The sequence below is a fragment of the Callorhinus ursinus genome, unplaced genomic scaffold, assembly GCF_003265705.2.
Source record: "Callorhinus ursinus isolate GAN/ISIS: 27379988/994484 unplaced genomic scaffold, GSC_fseal_2.0 scaffold1, whole genome shotgun sequence".
In the NCBI taxonomy this organism is placed as follows: Eukaryota; Metazoa; Chordata; class Mammalia; order Carnivora; family Otariidae; genus Callorhinus; species Callorhinus ursinus.
Window position 1 is genome coordinate 18,587,314 of NW_027397063.1, and position 26,620 is coordinate 18,613,933.

Genomic DNA, 26,620 nt, shown 5'->3' on the forward strand with positions numbered 1-26,620 from the left:
GGAAGGGAGTTAAGATAAAGAGAATGGTCATCTTGGCTACACTGGCAGGATAAGCGAGAATATAAATGGAAATGTTAGTGATTTTGACAACCGACAGTGCTTCGAAGAAAGACCCAGGAGTAGGGAGCAAAGCCGTTGCGATCAGGCATTTCAGGACCCAAATCTACGACTCTCACCCTTCTCTCTATGCTCAACCCAGGGCATCTGCCAGGGTTATGGTAGTTCCTTTCTTAAATATTATTAAATCTGACTAGAGCTAGGGAAATTAAAATTTTTGAAAATACACAGAATTTAATATTCAGTGACATCTTGGAGACTGTATTGTGCTGTTTATGAAAAAAAAGAGGGGAAGGTGAAATTTAGAGAATATAGCCTAATGGAGAAAAATAAATTTAAGTAAAAATAGACAACATAACATATAAGGTTTCATGAATGTTCTAGTGTCAGTATGAGTTTGATTCTAAAAGTGGCAAGATGTTGCTGCCCATTCAAAACATATGGACAAAAAGATAGAGTCATATAAATAACCTTCCAAGGAAAGGATAGTAGAAGATAATGTATATGTTTAAATAAAACACTGAAAACTCGCAAGATTATATTTGATTCTAAAGTTTTGATTCTAAATGTTTCTTTCTTTTATTGCAAAATTAATATCAGTCCCTGGACTTCCACAAGGCCTGTTTGTTTTTGTTCAGGAAACCTCAAATTCAGGCCTGCTAATATGGCATATAATTGTCCACATATAATGGAATAAAGCATTATTGAAATGTTTAAATGATTCTTCAGAAGCTTAATGAGAAATACTGCTTAGCCATTAATGTCAGAGAACAGAAGTTCAAAACTTGTGGCTGAATTCAACTGAATCACAGAAAAAGTGTTTGTTGGACAATCTTCATTTATCTGCTTAAGTGATTCCTTTTTTTCATACTGACCTTTATGTTCATGACTAAGCAAAATTGAGCATGATAAAATGGTATTGGCCTCCAGAGTTTGTTTTTCAGTTTCCAAACCTCAAATATTAAATCGATGAACACTCTGGCCCACTGCAAGGCATTACATTTCAGAGACAATTTATGAAAATCCATTTTGTGTCTAACAATTCAGTTTCCACTCAAATTAAACATTCTTTGGAAGATTTTATACTATGTAGTAAAAAAAAAATGTGTTAAATTATTTCTTGAAAGAGAGTTCGGGTAGCACTCTATTAGCACAATGTTGATTTCTGTAATTTCATAAAATAATCTGGATAACATTGAATTTTGCTTCTGTATTCACAATTTTGTGTAGAAAAGCAAATTTATGTATGTATATGTAAATGTATATATAAATGGATATGCAATATGTATATACATACACACACAAAGTTTTGTCTATACATATATATACACATACATATACATATCCACATACGTACACACTCAGATATATGATAGAGTTCTATTTAAGTGATTTTTGTTATATGTATTCTTTTTTTTTTAAATAACAGATGATGCTTCTGTCTATATACACCATTAGGGTGTTGGAGAAGTCTTAAGAAAGTTACCTAGTGTATTGTCACCTACCGGCATGATACCATTTATCCTAGGTAGTTAGCTACAATATCATGGACAATCAGAATTGAAAATAATCCTTGAGCCCTTTTCTCCTATATAAACATTGAATGATCACTGTAACATTCTGAACAAAGTTTAATTAAGATTCTGTTTGAACATATCCAGTTTCATTTTGAGGAGAATGCTCCGTCCAGGAGTCTGAGGTCCCGTCTTCAAGCCCCCAGCCTTTGGCCCTTTTCCTCCTTTGTAGAAAGAGTGTGCTGGAGAGACAATTACTAAGATCTTGTCTGGCTTGGATTTTATCAATATCTCACTCTCTGAGAGCCAGGGAATCTGTTCAAACCCTGTACTGGTCTTGCTGTTAGAAGGGTATTCCTTGCGTTCAGCTAAAACTTAGCCCTGTGTCCTGTCAGCATCCATTCTCTGAGTTATCCTTAGTCTTCAGAGTCTCAGTTAGAATCTAAATCCTTACACTACTCAAGAACAAGTACTAAATTCTAAAACTCCTTAAGAGCCAGGGCATTCTTATCTATGTGTAACAATACTCTTTTGATGAAAGTGAGGCCAATCTTTGGCTCTCTTCTTAAAGAAGTTAAAACAAAAGAGGCCATCAAATACACTCTCTGCTGGATTACACAAACTATTATGTATGATGGAGTAGACCCCCATCAGTAGGCATGGAGATCACCTGGAATGTCCAGATGGTTCCTCAGAATGGGGGTTTTCAAAAGACCACTGCTAGACATATGTGTCTGGTTAGAATGTTTAACCTTCATGGTCTTTAATCATGTAGCATTATGTGAAATGCCACTGGCTGAATGGCTTGATGGAGTGTTTTGAGATTGTAGAGTTTCCAATCTCTTGACTGCCACCAGAGGCCCTGCCGCCACTGGGGGTGTGGTCCCTGCAGTCTGAATGCCTCACCATTGGTCCATGAGAAAAGAGGGCAGATGGGAGTCAGCCTTCACATTGTGTAGCATGGGCATAGGAGGGCTGTGATCAAAAAACAAATGAATGAGAGAGAGGGAGGAAGAGAAAGAGAGAGAGGGAGAAGGGAGGGAAAGAGAGGGAAGGAGAGAGAGGAAGGGGGGAGGGAGAAAAAGAGGGAGGGAGGGAGGGAGGTTAATTGACTACTGGGGAGGACAAGGAAATATCTTAAGTGCTGAGTTTATGTTCCAGTTCTTCCCTAATTGTTGATAATCTCAAAGATATTTTCTCCCCCAAATTAAATTCGTGTATAGAAGATCCACTTTGGGATTTTTAACTGAGGGCAAAAAAAAAAAAATACCATCTGTTATGGAGTTTGTTACTCTACATACATAAGTACTGATAAAACCAATGAAGATCAAAGCCACAGTTAATGATTTTCAGGGCAGCTGAAGTGTATGGGACATGGTTTACAGTGAAAGACATTTGTCTCAGCCTGTGCTGACCTCAAGTACTGGCTCCACCACTATTAGCTGGAGCAAGTATCTGAACTTCTCTGAACTTCAGTATTCTCAGCTGTAAGGTTGGAATAATTTCAGGGTTGGGGTAAGAATAAGATAAGCCATGCAAAGGATTTATCATGGTGCCTGAAACTTGGTCAGCTCATAAAGGGTGGCTTATTAATTATTTATTAGGATTATAATGATCATATTATGCTTGTGAGAAATGATAATGCTTTAGGAGCAGAACTTGCCCTATGACGCTTCTGTGTATGTAAATACCTTGTCCTCTATGTAGTGACGACTTAGGCCATTTCAGTATTCATCTACCTATCTGACTCACAGTTCAGGCTTCACATTTTTTGTTTCCATTTTTTTGTTGTTGTTGTTTTTAAATATTTGTTACCAGACCTCACTGGGATACTTCTGAAGAGCACGGAAGCTTGATGGCAACATCTCTTGCTTGTTTTTTAGGGCCCTGATTCTGTCCAAATAGAAGCATATGAGTTCTCTCTTTCATTTCTTGGGGGTCAGCATCTTTGTTGTTGTTGCTGAAACTCTGGAAAGAGACCGATCCGTGGGACTGTGCTAGCCAATTTGGCAGCGTGCTTTTTCAGCCCACTTGGCTGTGCACAATATTCTGTCTGAGTTTGGGAAGATCTGTCTGCTTTTTTCCTTTGTAGAGAGGCTATGAGGAATGAGGCAATGGATTTGTCTTATACAACAGCCTGGAAAAATAGGCCATGGCCTAACAAATAATGAGAGTTACATGGCTTCCTTCCAGGGAGCTCCTGGCTGGAGACTGGAGGACAGGTTGAGACGCCTTCTGATAGATTTTGCACTAATTGCTCTCTTTCCTGAAAGAAGTCCTGTTTAAAATAACAGGTGGGGGGGATTGGGGGAGGTGTGGATTCTTATATGGTATGAGATCCTTTTAAGAAGAATCAATATTGTGCACATTTAGAGGTCACAGGTCAAATTGTATATCCCAAAGCACAGCAGTAAAGCATATAATCCTCCATATACCGCAGTGAGGTGTGCTAAGGGACAGGTTTGACCTAGCCCCAGATGCTCTTCATTTGAGACTGGCCTAAACTGTTTCCTTGTCAGAGGTCCTCAAAAAACCATACACTATCCCTTTTTGCTATATTTTTCTATGCAAAGCCCTTTGTCCTTGTTGGGTCCCCTTGTTCCAGATGACTTGCTGTATTTTTCTTGTTTTTCAATCCAGGAGGAAGCCTCAGACATGAACTCTAACTGGTGCTTCGCATTCTGTACTCCACCCGCCTCTGTACACACACTGTCATTTTAATTACCTTTTCAGTGATGACTGAGTGATGTCTTTCCTATCGGGCACCCTTGGTCATTTTGGTTTAGAATTCGAGGAATGGGAGAGAGGCTGGCGGATCATCAGTCTCCAGAGGCAGCTGATCTGACTCAGCGTCTGCACCAAAAAATATTGCTCTGAAAAAGATGCAGTCCCCTCATTCCTGCTAACACCCAGAGTTTCCGCACTCCCTGGGCGTTGTTCACTTAACTCCTTGACCGCCTGCATTGATTTTGATGGCCATGGACAGAATCTCCGTTTCCCCATCTCAGAATTACGCTCCCTAGAACTGTTTTATGGGGCTGTTCATAGATAAGAGCAATAACGGGTCCAATGGCATGGATTCCTTTTCTGTATTCTGTGACATTCTCATCTCAGCCGACTGTGTCTGGCAGCCACACAATGAGGCCCCGCATGTGTCAGGGAGATGGATGATATCTGCAGTGGCTACATCTCAACCCTGACTCCATGAGCTCCTGCTGAACCTTACCTCAGGGATGCTAGATTCTGTGCCATTGAATTAGAAAGACAAACCGCCCCCTTCCAAGAAATGTCTTATTTTCTCCCAATACAAAATAGTTTAATGGAAATAATGACACACATTAGGGACTTTGATGGATAACACGTTGTGCTTTCATCCTCAATATTCCTGATTATAGGACTCTTTTTGTCTTGTTGCTCTGTTATTTTTTTTTTTCCAAAGCTAAAACAAAGAGCTTATGAGTAGAGGTAGTAATTCTTTATATGCTTTTCACACACATCTTTGCTTTCTTCAACTGAATGGAGGTGGGAAAAAGAAATTACAAAGGATATTAATGAGCACCCTTTCCTTATCAGGGAAGTAGCCAGTTAATTTGGGGGAAGTCGGTTCTGATCAGAATTGACTGATTTTTGTTTCAGCGTGAAATCAGCTCTGAACCATGCACAAATGTGCCGCAGTGGGATCTTCGGTAATGGATTATCAATAAAGTCCCAGTGCTGCTAGGACCATTTAGGCACATCTGAGCAGAGTGGGATTTTTGGGATATGAACCAAAGGCCTAACAGGACTGTATCTGCCACCTGTTTTCTAGGGTTGACTTCATGGACATGAAAGGTGCGCTGTCACACAGGGCCTTATGCTCAGATGGGTTGTTTAATGCTTTGCTAGCATCATCTTGAAATTCTTAATAATTTGTGAAGAAGAGGAGCTGAATATCCATTGTACTGGCCCAGCAAATTCTGTAGCCAGTCCCGGTGCTGTGAGTCCACCCTCCTTTTGTGGTTGGGAAGATAAGGAGTCAAGGGGGACACGAAGGACCGATCTCTGACTCATGCCTGAGGAAGCTGCACTGGACTATGGCTTGTATCCAACTCCTACTTCTGTAAGCTAAGAGAGAGGCTAAACAGAGGATCAAGGGAGGTGATCTAGTTTGTTGGAGCAAGAAATGATGCTGGAGATGTGGCCGTGGGCCATCTAGAAGAGAGCCCTGGTATAGAATTATCTTAGGTCTTCCAAGATCTGTCTTGGGGCTTCTGGAGGCATGAGAAGATGCCAGGGGAAGGATGTTCAGTTGGTAAGTAGTAACTGAGGCGGGAGCCAAGGCCCTAAAATAGTAACGTGTCCACTGAGACCAAGAGAATCATGAGAGAGATTGGCCAAAGAGAAGATTTAAATAACCCCCTAAAGGGACCATGAGGACGAGGGTCAGCTGTAAACATTTGCACGGCCTTCCACTGATTGCTGCCAGATCAGAAAGCACAAAGACCTCAGATGTTACTTCTTTTCACTCTCTTCGACTTGCATTCCAGAATGCAGCTGAGGACTGGGAGAGAGGGTGAACTCAAACCTAGACATACCAGAGCCCTTGCACTGTTGTAAGTTCCAGCCTGAAACAGGTGTCAGAGGGGTTAAGTTGCATGTTAAATCATATTTGTAGTTTCCACTCTTATATCAGACTAAACATTCTGGTGACTGAACTGAGCCTGTATTTTCAATTTATAGTAATGGTCGAATCCCCTTTAATGGGAGGAAAAGCAGGAGAAGCTGTCTGAGTGTCCCCTCCAGGGACAAGAGAAGTTACATTGTCTCCCACTATCCCATCAAATTTACTCAGTGATCACAGTGCGCGTACATCATGCCTGTCAACATATTGGTCACGTCTTTATTACCCATTCAATCTTCCCAGTGTTTTGCAGAAAGTACTAACCAAATGTTCAAAAGAAAAAAAATAAGGAACACAGAAGTTAAGAAACCTTAGCAAATTAATAGATGATGGTGCTAGAATTTGAAGCTAGGTTTATGTTTCTTATGGTTTATTCTTTTAATCATTAGACTGATTTTCTCTCCTAAATTAGAAAAAAAGGACACCACTTATTGAGTACTGACTCTATGCCAGGAATAGTGCTAATGTCCTCACATTTATTATATTATTTACTTCTCACATGAACCAGGAGTTAGATGCTATTCTTGTTATCTACAGGAGGAAATGGGTCTTGATAATTCATCAGTAACTAGTGGGAAACTACATGAGTAGTTCTTGTCTGCCTCACCCAAATCTGTGCAGTGTGTCTAGAGAGAGAGAGGTAAAGAGAGATTTTCTCTCTACTTTTCTTCTTGAATAAGTAATATCTTTGCCAAAATAAAACACATACAGAGGTCCTTCTAATTAGATAGCCAGTGGTAAGCACCCAAAGCAATAGCAACATGATTATTTGCTAGACAGAGTCCCACGAATAGGTTGCCATAAGTACAGAAAGAGAAAATGAATGGTCAGGACAAACTTAGTCAAAAATGAAGTGACCAACCATGTGTCACTCACTCTAAGTGAAATTGTAACAGAGAGAGGGGTTCCCTCTCAAGTTTCCAGGAATATTCAGAGAAGTCTTCATAGAAGAGGTGAGTCATTAATAATAGTTTTATTTAGTTCAAGAACAAAAAGAAAAGCATCTAGGTTGAAGAGTGGCAGCAAAAGCTAAATCACAGAACTGGGGATAAATATAACTGATAAGGGGAGAAGGTGAGGAATGTTTTATTTCAGAAAGACTGCCATTTGTTCTAGAAGAGTGGGACATATATTGTGGCTACATTATTTATGCAGATAGCTGAAGTCAGACTGATGTATGTGAACATGCTGTGGTAGGAAATTAGAGTCCAGTGTAGGTTCTTCATCATGTGATTAAGCAACGAAAGTGAAATTTTTGAAATATCTGTTTGAGAATGGTATGCTAAATGGACTGGAGTTAAAAAAAAAATACAGAATAGAGCCAGTGAGAATGACTGGAAATTTGTTCAAGTTGTCCTGGTATGATATGGCATCTCATTCGAGTCTTTCCAGAATGGACTTTTGGAATTTCTCAGCTTTCTTTTCTGAATGAGAGGAGAAAGGAAGGGGCTGGGAGCAGAGCTATCTAGAATAGAGATATGTAGATACATAGATTCCAGATATGTCTATGTCTGCCAACCCTGAGGAGAGCCATGGCGCTAAATTAAAATGGGGAGTCTTTATCATTCTATATTAAGTAATGCATATAAAGCCCCTAGCTCAATGAACCAAAAGAACAAAGTAGATGGCACATTTCCAATATCGATAATAGTGTAGAGGAAACTCATACTTGTGGTACAGGGAAGCATGATGCAGTAGAAATAGCAGGGACTTAAACAGAATATGTGTTTCCTTTTGAAGCACAGTATGGTTATCCAAAGAAAATTTCTCTTTCCTCTTTTCTTCATGTTTTAAAATCAGTGTACAATTGCAGTTTCTTACCTGCTGCATTTGTAGACAGAAGAATATTCAAAGAAAATCCTGAATGTACTGAACTCTTATAGGCAAATGACTCTATTTAAAATTCCCTAACATGCTGGCTCTGTAGGCAGAGCATGCGACTCTTGATCTCAGGGTTGTGAGTTTGAGCTCCACGTTGGGTGTAGAGATTACTTTAAATAATTAAAAACCTTTTAAAAAATAAAAAAATTCTCTAATATGCTTTCTGGAGTTGGAATGAGAAGTCAAAACTTATCAAAGGCTTTGTTGCGGAAGGCCAAGATGCCATTGAATGAGGTAACAATGAGGCATGGAGGGGACTCTTCATTTGTCTGCAACTTCTCTTACAGTATCCTGATAATGAGGTTTGATGTTCTCTTGGGGGGAGGGTACCAGGTGTTGGAGGGGCAGGAGAGTAAGTCATTGATGTGGTGCATTTTCCAAATCTCTCACTGGTGATATTCATATTATGGTTTCTGTTTGAAGTGTTGACAATGGAGGAAGCATCACAAAGAATGGCTGTGGTGGATCAGCCCAGAAAGCCCAAATCGCCCTGCCCTTTCACATCCACTTGTCTAGTGTATCTGTGACATGAAACAAAATCAACTCAGAAGGGGCAGAGTAAGGTTACCTAGGATCCCAGACAAATTTCTCTAAAGTTTGGATTATTCTTTGAATGATTTCTTAAAAATTGACCTTTCTGTTGAGGCATTTTCTAGAACAGTAGGATGTCTTATTGAAGCATGCCTGTTGAGAATCTTTGAACGCCCCCCCCCTTTTTCCTTTTTTTTTTTTCCACAGCTGCACAAGTGTACTTCAGCTTCGGACCAGAAAAAACAATGTGATAACTATTTTTCCTCTTCTCTGGAATCCTCAGTTTCCATTCTCATGAATTATAATTTATTTGAAGTAATGAAATATGAATATCTTTGAAATCAGATGTTAATTTTTATTCTCACTTTCAAAGACCCTTTTTGTCTATTTCCTTGTGAGTTATCAATCAGTTACATCCTTGTGGGCATAATGCACACATGGCTGATTTCCTCAGGGATTTATATCTGGAATAAAGGCATGCTGCCCTCACAAACCTGCTCCTCAACTGGTAACAGATATAATCAATGATTTGGTCAAAATCAAAAAGCTCTCAGGAACATCATATAAAATACTTGAAAGGCAGTTTTCCTTAGGTTGAAATGATGAATCTTTATGAAAACCCACTAGCTGGCTCAAACATTTTGTTCAAAACATAGGGTCTTAGAGGTTTGATATTTCATAATTCTTATTTTTTTTAATTGAAACAAGTCGAGATTATTGAAATAAATATCATTTGAGAAACCTAACGGTGCAAATAAATATATTAAGTAGCTAGTGGAAGAAGAGAAGCTAGAGTAGTAGCAAAGGAAGTAAAAGCATAAAGCGTTTTAATGAAAAACCATGTTAGAAGAAATCCAGACCTAAATGTAACCCTTGACGATAAGCTTTCTTACTGTCACTATCTCCATTCATTCTTAGTACCTGAAAACACTTATGTCACCATCAGTAACCTGTTATGCTACAAAAATGTTCCATCTTGTTTTCTATAGTTATTCCTGAGCTAAACAGAAACCATGGAAAAACTAAACAAGATCCATATGAATAGCATTTTATAATGTAATTCTCTTCCTATCACAGTTTTCCTATACTTTTTCATATTCAACTACTGTTCTCTTTCCAAGATTATTGCTAATGGAATATTTGACGCTAATAATAGTCATTAGGAGTGACTAATTATATGCCTCTTTACACAAGTGGAAAATCATGAGTCACCCAAAATTATAATGGCAGAGATAAAACAACTTTGGAAATTATTTTCAAGTCAAGATGAGTCATTCTAATATTATGAGATACTATTTTATATTTGTCAAGTACTTTATAATTATCTGGTTATGTGTTATGTGTATAAACATGCTGTTTTACAGAAATGTCCAATAAATATTTATTGAATATTTACCATATATCAGCACTATACTTGGTGATGAGCATATAATGATGGATATGAACCATCCTATCTGGATATTGTTATCTCCTTAACCCTCTTCATGAAACAGGCAGGAGTAGTATTATTAGCTGAAGTCCAGAAATCAAATAACTTGCCGGTCTTCAGAATTAGTGAGCATATAAGGTGTCCTTGTTCCCAGCTCAGAGTTATATTCAATACATGTACATTTCTCAAATCGTGTTCCACTATGGATATTCCACAAAGATAAGTTTGTACTGCCAAACATTAGAGATGTTTTAGGCTTTATCTTAGGGGAGATTCAAAACACACATTAGCACGTTAAACATTTTGAGAAACAATTCAGTGGAAAGGTATTATTTAATTCAGTGAGTCCCAAACTATTAATATCTCACTGTATATAGTTTTTGGATGCAATGTGTCACACTTGTGTTTTCAGGGACTAAGCTCATGAATATATTTGCTTAGTCCAATAAGTGAGAGAATTGTCAAACCTTGTTGGCCTCCTTGCTTGGCAAAACCTTTGCCAGAGTAGCACTCATAGTCTTCACGTGGTAACTCGATATTGAATAAATTTCAGAACGATGCAATACATAAAGTACTACGCCTCTTGTCAACCTTCTTCATCTCTTTGGAAAAGAAGAGAAAGTCTTGAAGAATTAGATTTAACGTTTTTAATATTTAATTTTAAAATATTTTACAAGGAGTTTAATTCTTCAAATAGTAGGTGATGACACAATATAACTTACACAATGAATAGTCAACCTAGAAAGGGCTGCCTCAAACTAATTGCATTTGGTTTCTTCGCCATTTGAGTGGATGGGTGGATAAGAGGAACCCACATCTTTGTGGAATAGTGCTATGCCTTAGTATACATAACTTGATCCCACAAACCCATCCTAATGTTTGTGTTATGCAATCTCTATAATAAAGAACCCTCTCATGACAGCTTGTATCAGTTTTCCATGGAGATGATAATGAGCCATACAAAATGAGGTTCCCTGTAGCAAAATTTCAGTGTACTGCAGTATTTACTAGATTTATTAAATTGCATTATTTATTTATTTATTAAAGATTTTATTTGTTTATTTGAGAGAGAGAGAGAGCAAAAGCGGGGGGGGGGGAGGAAAGGAGGGAGAGAGAGAAACAGACTCCCCACTGAGCAGGGAGCCTGACCCCGAGATCAATGTCTGAGCCTCAGGCAGATGCTTAAACTACTGAGCCACCCAGGCATCCTTGCATAATTTAATTAATTAATTAATTAATTAATTAATTTTTTAAAAAATATTTTATTTATTTATTTGAGAGAAAGAATGAGAGAGAGAGCACATGAGAGGGGGGAGGGTCAGAGGGAGAAGCAGACTCCCTGCCGAGCAGGGAGCCCGATGCCGGACTCGATCCCGGGACTCCAGGATCATGACCTGGGCTGAAGGCAGTCACTTAACCAACTGAGCCACCCAGGCACCCGCATAATTTATTTTTTAAAATCACTTTTTGGAAGTATGATGGACATATAAAAAGCTATCATATTTAAGGTATATAACTTGATGGATTTGGAGATTAAGTATACACTTGTGAAGCCATCACCACCATCAAGGCCACAAACAATATATCCATTGTCTCCCAAAATTTCCTCCCACCCTCTTTATTATTATTATTATTATTATTATTATTATTATTGTGTGTAATAAGAACACTTAACAGAAGATCTCCTCTCTTAGCAAATTTTAAATATACAATACAGTACTGTTGGTTAAAGGCACAATGCTGTATTACTATATAAATCTCCAGAATTTATTTATCTTGTGTAACAAACTTACTATGTTTTGACCGTCACCTCTTCTTTTGCCCCTCCTCAACTCCTGGCAACCACCATTCTACTCTCCCCTTCTCAGTTTGACTATTTTAGATTCCACACGTAAGTGACATTATACAGTATTTGTCTTTCTGTGTCTGGCTTATTTCACTTAGCATTATGTCTTACATGTCTATTTATGTTGTCGCAAATGGCAGGATTCCCTTCTTTTTTAAGGCTTGATAATATTCTATTGTGTATATATACCACATTTTCTTTTTTTCTTTCTTTTGTTTTTAAAATTTTTATTATTAAAGAATAGTTGATATACAATGTTACATTAGTTTCAGGTGCATATCTTAGTGATTCAACAATTCTACATTATGCAATGCTCACCACAATAAGTGTGGTTACCATACAGTGTTATTACAATATTATTGACTGTATTCCCTATGCTGTACTCTTCATCCCTGTGACTTATTTGTTTTATAACTGGAAGTTTGTACTTCTTATCCCCTTTACCTATTTTGCCCATCCTTCCAACTCTTTCCCCTCTGGCAACCACCAGTTTTTTCTCTGCACTTATGAATCTGTTTCTGGTGTTTTGTTGTTGTTTGTCTTTGAGATTCCACATATAAGTGAAATCATATGGTATTTGTCTTTCTCTGTCTGATTTATTTCACTTAACATAATTATACCACATTTTCTTCAGCAATCGTCTGCCTATGAATATAGGCATAGCTCCTATGTCTTGGCTATTCTGGATAATGTTCCTGTGAACATGGAAGTGCAGGTATCCCTTTGAGATTCTGATTTTAATTCTTTTGGATACTCAGAAGTGGCATTGCTGGATCATGTTGTAATTCTATTTTTAATTTTTGAGGAACCTCCATATTGTTTTCCATAACGACTGTCCTACTTTACATTCCCACCCAAAGTGTACCATTGTTCCCTCTTCTCCAAATCCTTGCCAATACTTACTATCTTTTAAAAAAATAATAATAGCCATTCTAAAAGTTGTGAGGTGATCTCATTGTGGTTTTGATTTTCATTTCCCTGATGATTAGTGATGTTGAGCATCTTTTCATATACCTCTTGGACATCAGTATGTCATTGGAAAAATGTCTATTCAGATTCTTTGCCATTTTTTAAAATCTGGTTACTTTTGCTATTGAGTTGTAGCAGTTTCTTATATATTTTGCATAATAATGCATTATCAGATATGTGGTTTGCAAATATTTTATCCTATTCTGTTGGGCATCTTTTCATTTTGTTGATTGTTTTCTTTGCTGCACAGAAGTTTTTTAGTTTAACGTAGTCCCACTTGTTTATTTTTGCTTTTGTCGCCTTTGCTTTTGGTATCCTTTCCAAAAAATCATTGCCAAGACTAATATCAAGGAGATTTTTCCTGTTTTTTCTTCCAGATGTTTTAGTTTCAGGTCTTATAGTTAAGTCTTTAATCCATTTTGAATTGGTTTTTGTGTATAGTGTAAGGTAAGTTTTCAATTTCATTCTTCTTACATGTGGATATCCAGTTTTTCCAACACTATTTACTGAAGAAACTACTCTTTACCCATTTTGTATTCTTGGACCCTTATTGAAGATTAGTTGACCAAATATGTGTAAGTTTATTTCTGGACTCTCTTTCTGTTCCATTGGTATGTTTTTATGCCTGTACCATGTGGCTTTGATTACTGTAGCTTTGTAGTATAGTTTGAAATAAGGAAGTATGATGCCTCCAGCTTTGTTCTTCTAGCTCAAGATTGCTTTAAATATCTGGGGTCATTTGTGGGTCTACATGAATTTTATGATTGTTTTTTTCTAGTCTGTGAAAAATGCCATTGGAATTTTGGAAAGGATTGCATTGAATCTGTAAATTACTTTGGATAGCATAGACATTTTGATAATATTAATTCTTCCAATCCATGAACATGAAATATCTTTCCATTTGTGTCTTCTCCAGTTTCTTTCATCAGTATTTTATAGTTTTCAGTGTAGAGACCTTTCACCTCCTTGGTTAAATTTATTCCTAAGTATTATTTTGTTTTTGATGCTATTGTAAATGTGACTGTTTTCTTAATTCATTCATAGTGTATTGAAATGCAACTGATTTTTGTATGATGGTTTTATATCCTGTAACTTTATTGAATTTATTAGTTTTAACAGTATTTTAGTGGAGTTTTTAGGGTTTTCTATATATAAGATCATGTCATCTGGAAAACAGAGAAAATTTTAATTCTTCCTTTCCAACTTGGATGCTTCTAATTTCTTGGACCAGTGTACCAAAACTTATGAGATACAGCAGAAGCAGTTCTAACCTTCAGAGGGAAGTTTATAGTCATAAATGCCTACATTAAAATAAAGGAAAGATCTCAAGTAAACAATCTAACCTTATACCTCAAGGAACTAGAAAATGAACAAACTAAACCCCAACCTAGCAGAAGAAAGGAAAAATTGAAGATTAGAGCAAAAATAAATGATACACAGGGGTGCTTGGGTGGCTCATTCAGTTAAGCACCCCACTCTTGATTTCAGCTAAGGTCATGATCTCAGGGTCCTGAAATAGAGCCCCATGTCAGGCTGTGGGTAAGGCGCTGTGCTGGGTATGGAGTCCGCTTGGGATTCTCTCTTTCCCTCCCTCTGCCCCTCCCCAGGCTCATGAACACTCTCTCTCACTCTCAAATACATACATAAATAAAATATAAATAAATAAATAAATAACTGACATACAGACTAGAAAACAATTCACAAGGTCAACGAAAATGAGTTGGTGTTTTGAAAAGACCAACAAAATTGACAAATTTTTATCTAGACTAAGAAGAAAAAAGACCTAAATAAAATTAGCAATGAAAGAGGAGACCTTACAACTCATACCACAGAAATGCAAAGGACTATAAGAAATTACTGTGAACAATTATATGCCAACAAATTGGATAACTTAAAAGAATGGATAAATTCCTAAAAAACATACACCCTACCAAGATTAAATCATGAAGAGATAGAAAATATGAACAGAACAATAATGAGTAAGGAGATTGAATGAGTCATGAAATATGTCCTAACAAAAGAAAGTCCAGGACCAGATGGCTTCACTGGTGATTCTATAGAACATTTAAAAAAGAATTAACCCAATCCTTCTCAAACTCCTCCAAAAATTTGAAGAGAAGGGAACACTTCCAAACTCATTTTACAAGGCCAGCATTAGCTTGATACCAAAACCAGACAAGGACACTGAAAGAAATGAAATTACATAATTTCTTTTTTTAAATTTTTTATTGTTATGTTAATCACCATACATTACATCTTTAGTTTTTGATGTAGTGTTCCATGATTCATTGTTTGTGCATAACACCCAGTGCTCCATGCAGAACATGCCCTCTTTAATACCCATCACCAGGCTAACCCATCCCCCCACCCCCCTCCGCTCTAGAACCCTCAGTTTTTTTTTCAGAGTCCATCGTCTCTCATGGTTCGGCTCCCCCTCCGATCCCCCCCCCTCATTCTTCCCCTCCTGCTATCTTCCTCTTTTTTGTTTTCCTAACATATATTGCATTATTTGTTTCAGAGGTACAGATCTGTGATTCAAGAAATTACATAATTTCTCTATATAAAAAAAACAGTCTTGAATAATGATAACCAACCTGTGGCCCATGATCACATTTGATTCTTTGAGACTTCACATATAACCTTGGAAAAACACTTGAGGATAACCTAATCATTACTTACTGGACTGATAGTGTGATTGACTATATTATTTGTTTGAAATATGCTAAATGATCAAACATGGAAAATCAATTTATTCAGAAACAGAAAATTATAAGTAAACTTTTTAGAAAGAGAGATCCTAGAAGTCCTGAAAACCCCAGGGTTTCAAAAAGTATATTGACCAGGAGGAAATAGACCAAGATTTGTAGGGCAAATCTGCTGCTGGCTAGGCATGCAATGTTAAGTGGTTAATTTCCTTAACCATTTTAAACCCAAGTTTCCTTATCAGTAAAGTGTACATATGAATACAACTCTGCTTAACTCAGGAATACCAGGAAGAAAATTTATGTTACTTATATAAGAAATTTTGTAACTTAAAAATTACCATACTCTTAAGGTCATTCTGTTAAGTAAGCAGAGGCAAGCAGTTTCACCAAATTACTCCCTGAAAGCTGTTCTATCTCTTGATAGTTGAAAGCTAATGGAAAATTATTAGTAGAATGACCTATGTTAGGATAGGCTACAAAATTCTGTGACAGCCAAAACAAATAAAACTAAACTAAACACAAATTATGGTTTTACACAGTAGAAGTGTAGTTATTGTTCATACTATATATCTAACATAGGTCAGCAAAGGCCTCTATGCACATAATCACTCAGGGACTGGGCTGATGGCCAGTATGACATCTCAGGAAAGATCTTCTGAAGTCTCAGCAGCAGGGGAGAGAGACTGGGAAACTGTAGATGGGCTTTTCATTGCCTGAGCTGCTCACTGATCCATTGGCCCTTAATTGCATTGGGGCTAGGAAGTAGGGGAGAGCAAATGGATTTTGTTAAGCATTATAGTTTCTACTTAATTTACTTTTGTGAGAGAGAGAGAGAGAGAGGGAGGGAGAGGGAGAGAGAGAGAGAGAAGGAAGGAAGGAAATTTCTAATAACAGTCAAAACAACATTGCAGGGGCACCTGGATGGCTCAGGTGGTTAAGCATCTGACTCTTGATTTTGGTTCAGGTCATGATCTCTGGGTCCTGGGATCATGCCCTGCCTCGGACTCCACAATGGGCATGGAGCCTGCTTGGGATTCTCTTTCCCTCACTCTCTGCCCCTCCCCCACTCACTCTCTCGAAAAAAGAATTAAAAAGGAAACAACATTGCAGTTCTGTGATTCTTTGATTCTCTGACATCAGCTGAGCGTCCAACAATTCAACTGAATTCTGAAACTTAGTATCTGGAATCAGTGCAGTCCCCACTAGCTAAGGCCTTAGTCCCATAAGACTACCTGCACTTCATACACCACAGTCAGAAGTTCCAGGGGCCACTTGTACTTCTCACCGATCAGCTGTAAATTTGAGTGTTCCCACAGCCTCATCCTTAAGTTCAATAATTTGCTAGAGTTCAAAACAATATACTTACGTTCACTGGTTTATTATAAAGGATACAACTCAGGAACAATGAATGGAAGAGATGCATAAGGCAATGTATGGGGGAGTGTGTGGGTGCATGGAGCTTCTATGTCCTCTCATGCACATGACCTTCAAAACATGTCAATACGTCACCAACCCAAGAGCTCTCTGAACACCATCACTTAGAGGTTTTTATGGAGGTTTCATAACACAGGATGATTGAATCGATCATTGACCATTAGTGATTGAATTGAATCTCCAGCCCCTTTCCCCTTCCTGGAGGTTGTGAGGTGGGGCTGAAAATTACAACTCTCTAATCATGCCTTGGTCCTTCTGGAGACCAGTCCTGATTCTAAAGTTACTCAGGGGACCCCAGTCACTAGTCATATTATAAGCATACAAAAGGCACTCCTATCACTCAGGAGATTTTAAGACTTAGGAGATGTGTTCCAGGAGCCAGGGATAAAGACCAAATATATTTTTAATTATACTACATATTTTAAAACAAGTAGAACACACCCTGTATACAAAAACTAACTCAGAATGGACCAAAGACCAAACTATTGGACCTAAAACTATAGAACTCTTAGAAGAAAACCTAGGTATAGATCTTTGTGACCTTGGATTAGACAATGGTTTCTTAAATACGACACCAAAAGTACAAGCAACAAAAGAAAAAAATTGATAAGTTGGATATCAGCAAAAGTAAAAATTTATGTGCTTCATATTCAAATGACACTATCAAGGAAGTGAATGAAAACCCACAGAATAGCAGAAATTTTGCAAATCATATATCTGATAAAGGACTGGTATCTATAACACATAAAGAACTCTTACAACCTAATAATCAGAACACAAGGATTCCAATTTAAAAAGGGCGAAGTATCTGAATAGGCATTTCTACAAAGAAGATACACTAATAAGCAACTGGCACATGAAGAGATGCTCAACACCATTAGCCATCAGGGAAATACAAGTCAAAACCAGGGTGCGGTATCTCTTCACACCTGCTAAGATGACTATAATAAAAGAAGAAAATAATAACAGATGTTGGTGAGTATGTGAAGAAATTGGAACATGTAAACATTGCTGGTGGGAAAAAATGTAGAAAAAGGTAAATGGTACAGTCTAACAGTTCCTCCAAAGGTTAAACACATGTTACCATATAACCTAGTAATTCCATTCCTAGGTATATACCCAAGAGAAATGAAAATATATGCCCATACAAACACTGGTACATGAATGTTCATAGCAGCATTATTCATAATAGCTAAAATGTGTAAAGGACCCAAATATCCATTAACTGCTGCATAAATGGTGTATCCATACAATGGAATATTATTAGGCTAAAAAGGAATGAAGTACAGATACATATTACAGTGTGGATGAACCGTGAAAACATGTTAGCTAAAAGAAACTCATTTAAGACACATATTTAAATTCCATTTATATGGAATGCCATATGGAATGTAGATTTTTTGGCTGCCTAGGGTTGGAACAGGGGAGAGGAGAAGTTGGGGGGAAATGGGGAGTGGCTATTAATGGGTACAGGGTGTCTCTGTGGGATGATGATAATGTTCTAAAATTGATTGTGATGATGGTTAAACAACTCTATAAATATACTAAAAACCATCAAATTGTACACTATAAATTCGTAAATCATAGAATTATATCTTAAATAAAGCTGTCTTAAAAAATAGCCACAAGAGAGTAAAAACTAAACACTGGGGAAAATTGTTTGCTCTGAATTCGCTTCCATTCTATTTTCCTATACTTTAGTACAGGAAAGTGTGTTTTTCAACATAGCCCTATCATATTCTTCGTAGAGCATAATGCAAATACTAAAAGAGAACATTTTTAACTAATGGTTTCTAATGTGATGATATAACAAAATAAAACTTTTGTTTATATTCATTTTACATTAAGATAAAAAAGAAAGAAGTCAAGTTTTATGGAAATTTAATCTGCACATTGGCATGGGCATCCCTTCTTGTCCAAGGGTGGGCTGAAGGTCTCAGGAACTGATTGACTGATGACATTCAGGATATTTTGGAGGAAGAGAGTGGAAAGTTCAGCAACTCAGTGGCACCTTTAGATTCACCCACCTTTCTTTCCTTGGAATATATATGGTAAAATATTTATCTGAATTTGTAGTTTAGATTATAGCCTCTTAAAAATAGGTTTATTGCCTTTTTTTTAAACTGTCTTATTGGAAACCTTAAACAGTAAGCTAGATAACAGAATTTTGTACCTGAGATTGATTGATTGATTTTAAGGATTTTATTTATTTGACAGAGAGAGAGAGAGCACAAGGATGGGGAGCAGCAAAGGAGAGGGAGAAGCAGACTCCCCGCTGAGCAGGGAACCAGACGCAGGGCTCGATCCCAGGACCCTGGGACCATGACTTGAGTGGAAGGCCGACGAAGGCAGATGCTTAAGCCACTGAGTCACCCAGGCGCCCCTCTAACTGAGTTTTAAAAAAATCTTCCAAGTGGACATCTTAATGTGAGTTTGTGAACTAGGAGTCACATCCAGTGGTGGCATTGGTGAAGTTGTGGATGGAAAGCTAGGAAAGGAGACAGAAGAGGGGGACACAGAGAAATGGATTGATGAAGAGGCACAGCACAGCAGTGATTCAACAAATGGGATTCGAGAACATTACATACAAATACATTGTGAACATTTTGAGGATGTAAGAAAGAACACAAATGCTTTCTCTAGTCACAGAATACATGGTTTGACATTGAGCTTTGGGGTTTTGAATAATTATAAAGTATGATGAAAGTGAATTTAATACCTGTAATTAAATAATTATAAGATAATGTAATCTAACTAATGGAAAAGTGAATTCACTTTGCCTGGAGAAGTCAAGGTAGGATCCAAACAGTGGTGATGCTGGGTTTGCTGTTGCTATATGAGAAGATATTTTGTAGGCTGAAAAATAAAAGACGAAATGGGACTACAAGCAGAGGGTTACTGTGTGCAAAGGTATAGAAGAAGATATTTGGTGGGTATTTTCAGTGTAGCCGGAACTCTTAGTATTTGATGGAGTGGCTAGAGATTCTGGGGCATTCCACAGTCTCTGGATTAGAAAATACTTTGCATTTATCATACATTGAAAATGACAACATAAATAATCTATCACAGTTGAGTAAACTGTCATATTCTACAAACGCCTTATAAATAAACCTGCTCTTTGGCCCCAGCAGCATATTCCTTCCAGTACTTTGCCCTTTGCATTGCCTCCTCTTTTACAGCTGAGTTCAATGAAACATCTTGATTTCAGCTGATTTCTTCTAAGATATTTCGTTTGCAAATTTCTAGGTATTAACTTGCATTCCAAATATTTGACAGCCATTTAATTTCACCACTTGACTTTAAAAGCCATTTGACCTTAGCAGGAGATTGCCAGCTCTCAAAAAAATGTGTTCTTGTAAAGAACAAGCCACTTCTAAGACGTAGAACCATAACCTGTTTGTCTGCAGTCATTTTCCTCACAGATAAAGGGATCACTTTAGATAACTGCAATAATAGCTATTTAAGGTAAATATTATTAACAGTAGAAGTTAAGCTATCTTATGACTTAAAAATAGATTGGATGTATAGAGTAGCATCAATGGGCACACACACACACACACACTTTGACTACTCTAAAGCTTTCCAAAGAAATTAATTAATTTCAAATATTCTGATTATTTGTAACTCGAGGAGGTCAAATGAGTGTCACAAGTCGTCATGATTATGAGCATCAATCTGTCTTGGAGCAAGAAATTTCTCTATGCCTCTGGCACCAAAGAGGATTTTGTAAGAAAAATGATGTCTGGATGTCATGACTTCTTACTCAACTTTCAAATAATTATAGTTCAAGTATGAGTCCTAGAACTAACTCAGCCAGAAGGGGGAGAGACTCCCGCCCTCACCAGTGTGCTTGTCCTCCCAGCTGTCCCGCTGGTTCCATTTGGCTCAGGTCAGGTTCATTAGAACATCTTCTGAGACATAGATTTGCTTGGCATTGAGAAATCTGCCATGCTTGGACACCTGATTTCCCTCCTGTGTCATGGTTTAACGTTAAGAATACATCTGTGCATCACGAAAAGTAGAGCAGATTTTTAAATAAATATTTAATTACTATGCCAATCTTTTGTCTCATTTGCATGGATACTTGAGAGTGACTATTTGGATTATGTTTAAAATACTTTAGCCTATTAATGGCTTTGCTATCTCATTTGAATGAATCTACATTATGCTAAACATCTGATAGAAGACTGCAGAGAATATATTAAAGACTGTATTTACATTTCTGAACTTAACTTAGAATATAATAAATTGATAGCCTATAAGTGAAAACAGAGTTTTTGAATAACCAAATATTATTTTGCAAGAACCAAAAAGAAATAGGTTTTATTATAGCTTTTATATATAAAAGATCAAAAATAAAAATCTTTATCATACAGAAATACAAAATATCTAAATTTACATCATGGGAGATTTCTTTGATGGAGTCAGGGATGAAAATATAATTGTTAGGAAAAACAAAACTACATTTAAATTACTTTGTGTTTTAAGATAAGCTTATTATCATAAGAATACTCTCTCAAGATGGTTATATAACAGTCATGTCTTCCCTTTTGGCCTTCATAGGGAAATCGAGAATGGAATATTTTATAATATTCAAATTTTTGTTGAGTATAACATGCCAAAATTGTAATTATGGAGGAAAAACATAAAAACAGCAACTTGGTATCAACAGAGTCTCTTTGAAAAGTCTCTGTGACTTTATCAGGCAAAAGTAGAGGTGGGATAGCATTTGAGGTAAAAGTGATATAACTTTTAATTACTTCTGCCTCCCCAGAAGCTCCTTACTGGAAATCAATTCAAAAGAGAATATATAAAAACCAGTGAAATGACAACCCTTTAGAAATATTTTTAGCACTACCCAATAAAATTTCTACAGGTCCAGAAAACATTTTGTCTAACACAAAAATAACATAGTAAGCAGATGCCTTATGAAATTTACCTGAGGCAATTTACATGAGTTATTCACGCAGTGAGGGAAGAGGAAAAGCAGGTTCCTCCCTGCAGGAGGAATTAAATAAGATGACTTAAATGGAATCCTATGAGGGGACTGAGGAGATGACTGATGATCGAACAGGATTTTCCTCAAGAGCTAAAAATATTACGGGGCTACCGTACTAGAAGTTGGAATATTTAGTACTTACCATCTGTAATTATTTTCATATTTATATGTGGATGGTTAAATATAATCTATTTCAATAAATATAGTATCAATAGTTTAACTGCACTAAATTGTTGTCTTAGTTTTGTCAATTTAATAACTATTTGACTAGCATGAATTGCTCAATTGGGCCAATCTCTATGCCACTAGGGAAGCAGTTTAGTATTGGAGTGGAGTAAATAGAGTTACGTCCTATCCTGGGTGGAGTGGGGCAGAGCACGGTAGAACGGAGTACAGACATTTATTATAAACATGGGCTGAACCACCCCCAATATCTGTGAAGTCTGGGGGCAGGGTACAAATAGATATATATATACATTATATCTAAATATTTAAAAAATTATATTTCTAGTTAACCAACTGTGAAGTAAAATATTTTATCATATACAACTGAATAATAACAAACCAGAAAACATGTTTAAATCTATGGTTTTTGAATGAATGGGCCAAATACCAGAGATTGCTAAATTCAATTATTAATGTATATGGCTGAATATTCTGCTGATTGAGGATGTCTGGATAAATATAAAATAACACATAATTCATAAATTTTTATATATGTATTCCAAACATTTATTTATGCCTTTGTTTCAGCAAAATCATGAATTGTGATATTATTACCAAGATTTTCACATAATTTGTATCCTAATGATATCTAATGATGTAAAGAACTAAAATAATAACACTTAATTATATTCAGAGTTCATAATAGTTGAATTATCTTCATCAAGAAGTGTACATTAAAGCAAATTTAAAAATTAAATTACTTTAATTGCCTTTCCTATGTACTTCAAAAAGTTATTTTTTCTCTAAATATCTGATATTATCTACTAAAATTATGGGCAAATACAAATTATACTGGATGGATATAATGATTTCAAGTCCAGATTTTATATACAGGTGAGTTTTTAAATTTAATTAAAAAATTTAATTGAATCCTCCTAAATTAGTTTATAAAAATAAAACTATTTAGAATTCTAACATTCAGTAGTAACCCAGATGGCCGGGTAGAGAATAACTTTACATGCCACATAAAATTATTGCAAATGTACTCCTTCATGAATACCCCTCCCCATATTACGAATTAGAACACTGAGAGATATTTTACTAGGTAAGAATTTGTTGGCATCACGCTCTCTGAGAGAAGGACTTGGCAAGTTTCTTTGTCTTTTTTGCTTGCCTAGGGTTTCAGCACATTGCCTTCCCTCCCCCCATACTCTGAGTCAGTCAGTGTCTGTCTTCTGTGTCAGCAGCCTATGGCTTTGGATAAAGGACTCTGAAAAAGATGTGAAGTATTTTCCTGGGACCCAGGCAGTACAGTGAAGAGAGCAGATGGTTTGGCTTGTAGACAGTGCTGTGCCAGAAACAGAGCATCCACGTGTTCTTTAATCATTTTGTTTCTGGTGTATCTCTGTGATGTACGTCCTGCCAAAGCACTGGGTGAGGGTCACTGTTGCCCAAATTGAAGGGTGACACTGACTACAAGATCTAGAGTCAGATCGCTAGCATCTGAATTAGGATTTCACCATTTATTTGAGGCACATATCAAACTTCTCTTACGCACCTCCTCAGATTCTTTCAGCCAGACCTTCTCCAGGGCCTTTGGCTGTCATTCTGTCCATCCTGCTGCAACAATCTATGCACAAGCTTCAAAATGGCTCCAGAAGGAAGTGAATCAACTCTTCCTTGAATCATTCCCCTGCCTCCTCTGGTGTATCCCTGTTGATGAAAGGACATAAAAAGCCTGGGGATCCTTTCAACAGCTGTGCTTGACCAGTCCAGAAATAAATGTGGCAAAAACATTTAACTGATTGGACACATGAACCCATGCATGATTCTTCCCATTTACTCTTCTTCAACAGATAGACAGTCCTGAAATGCATTCATTATAAAGCCCCTCAGAAGATGGTCCTGAGAGATTCAGAACAGTTCATACGAAGTGGTGATCAGCTCAGTAATGCGACCTTATATTGACTCTCCCCTCCCTAGTCTCAGTCCCTTTTCCCTAACTCCTGCTTCCTTGGTTTTGTACTCTCTAATAACATTTTAGCACATAACCCTTTGCCTCAGGCTCTGCTTTCAGAGGAAACCAGATGAAGAAAATGTATGATTTTAGGTACCTAAACTTCTCTATGTTTCAAATTTCTTAACATGGAAATGGATACTAGTAGTATTCATCTCTTAGGATAATTGCACTGACCAAATGTATTCATACATGAAAAATGCCTAGAACATAGCCTGACACACAGAAAGCAGAATCCAAGGAAAAATTTTAAGTACCAATCACTTTTACATCTCTTTTCCCAGCTGCAGAATTTTTTCATTCATCTACATATGTTATATGTTAAATCTTGGGCCACACACTACTCTATATACCAGAGATTTAGATAGGAAGGAAGCACTTACCTGAAACGAGAGACTTGAAAATTTAATTTAGGTGAAATTATAGCTTAGCTAAATTTTGAAGGGTACTGGGATAAGTAAAGCATTGAGGTCTTTCTATTTTTATTTATTTTATTTTTTTATTTTATTTTTTTACTGTGTCCCAGGCTTCTTTATTTAAGAAAGTGATGTGGGGATTAAAAACAAGAGCATCCTTGAACTTCACCTTCCCTCCAATCAGTCCCCCCAAACTCCCTGCCCCCACACCCTTTGTGTTCCCAAATCCTTTCCTAGTGAATGAAGAACTTAATCCCAAAGCCCTGGTACAAACCCCAGGTTCTCTTTCCCTCACTCTCCCCTTTCCTCGGGCCCCCACTCCTGGGAAGGGCCAGCATCTCAGTTTGAATGCATGGGAGAGCCCAGAGTGGTGACAGACACAGAGGGAAAGCCTTCACCCTCAGGGAAAGGGACTGAGGAGTACAGTGTGGTGTGGTGAAGTGAGGGCCCCCATAGCCTGGGGTACCAAAATGGGGCCCTGGTGTCAGAGGAAAGGACACTGGTGCTCCTGAGAAAGGGGCCCCAGCAGCCTCAAAATCCTCTCGTTGTGAATAGTCACTGCTTGATCGTTTGCCCTTCTGCCGACGATTGCAGAACCACACTCGGACCACGTCCTTCTCAAGGCCGAGCTGCTGGGCAATGTGGCTGATCTGCTGCAGGGTGGGCTTCGGGTACTGCAGGAACATGTTCTCCAGGTTGCCCCTCACACGGTTCTCGATACTCGTTCGCTTTCTCTTTCGGGCCTGCACGAGGGTCTCTGCTTTGCATATCTCCTGTAGATTTTCGTTGTTGTCGGCTTCCTCCACACACTTCTGCAGCAGGGGCTGCAGCTTACACATGTTCTTGAAACTGAGCCTCAAAACGGCAGATGGTCGTTTGGCTGAACACCTTCCCAAAGAGAACCCCCAGAGTGAGCCCCACATCGGCCTGAGTATATCCCAGGGTGATCCTCTTCTGCTTAAGGAGCTTGGCAAATTGTTCCAGGTCTTTCTGCAGAGCTTTGATGTCTTGGGACTCCTCGGGGTTTTGCTCCAGCTTCTCCTTGTCCAGCTTCACAGCCGCAGGTGGGGCAGCGCAGGGCTCAGGGGAGGCCCCCTCGGAGTTGCTCTCCACCCCGGCTCCCCGCTCGCCCTCCGGCTGAGAGGTCTCCAGGCCGCCTTGGGGCACCAGCCCCACTCCAACCTGAGGTCTACAGTAGGCCATCCCTACGCAGAAGTCGTAGGGCGGGGGGCACGGGGGAATACCCCACACCTCCGCGCCCGGCCCAACCCCCGGCCCGATTCCCGACCCTCTGGGAGGGCCTGGGAAGCTCAGCCAGGTCCGAGGGTCAACCCAGCCGGGCTCCGGCCCTCCCGGCCCATTGCCTCCACCGCCCGGCGGGGGCAAGAAGGCCAAGTCGGAAGACAGGTGTCCCGCCATGGGGAACGGAGGCGCCCCAAGCCGGGGGCCTGGAAAAATGAGGGCTCTCCAAAGAACTGCTCAACACCTCCTCATTGAGGTCTTTTTAGAGAGGAAGCAATGAATGAACAAGCATTCAGGGGACATGGAAAAGAAGGGTACATTCAGGTGTTGCTATCCTAAACTGCTAAAGCTGCTCTATCTACATTTTTGTATGTAAAGCTCAAAGTGGGGAGAAAAAAAATAACACTAACAGGGAGCAAGGACAATCACGAAGAGTTGTGTATATTATCTTAAGATATTAATTTTTATCCTGAAGTCATTCAAGAACCATAGCGGGAGTTTAGACAGAAGGGATGGACGTTTAGAAAAAAATCACTCTGTCATGGTAGAATGAACTGGAAGGGGCAATGCAAGAGGTTGAATTCAGTAACTCAGACCAAAAAATGACCCAAACCCAGGCAGTGGTAAAGGTGGTGGGTATAGAGAGGAAGGAACTGATTCGAATTTTATTAAAGAGAAAAATAGACCTATAGGTAAACAAATACATGATAGATAGATATTACCTGTAGATAGTTTACATGGTAGCTATTACAGAT

At 38.1% G+C, this 26,620-nt stretch overlaps 1 pseudogene; it reads right to left on the reverse strand.

The window, feature by feature from the left end:
* Positions 1-24,962: 24,962 nt before the first annotated feature.
* On the reverse strand, positions 24,963-26,042 carry LOC112820968 (POU domain, class 5, transcription factor 1 pseudogene; annotated as a pseudogene).
* Between the last annotated feature and the right edge of the window lie 578 nt (positions 26,043-26,620).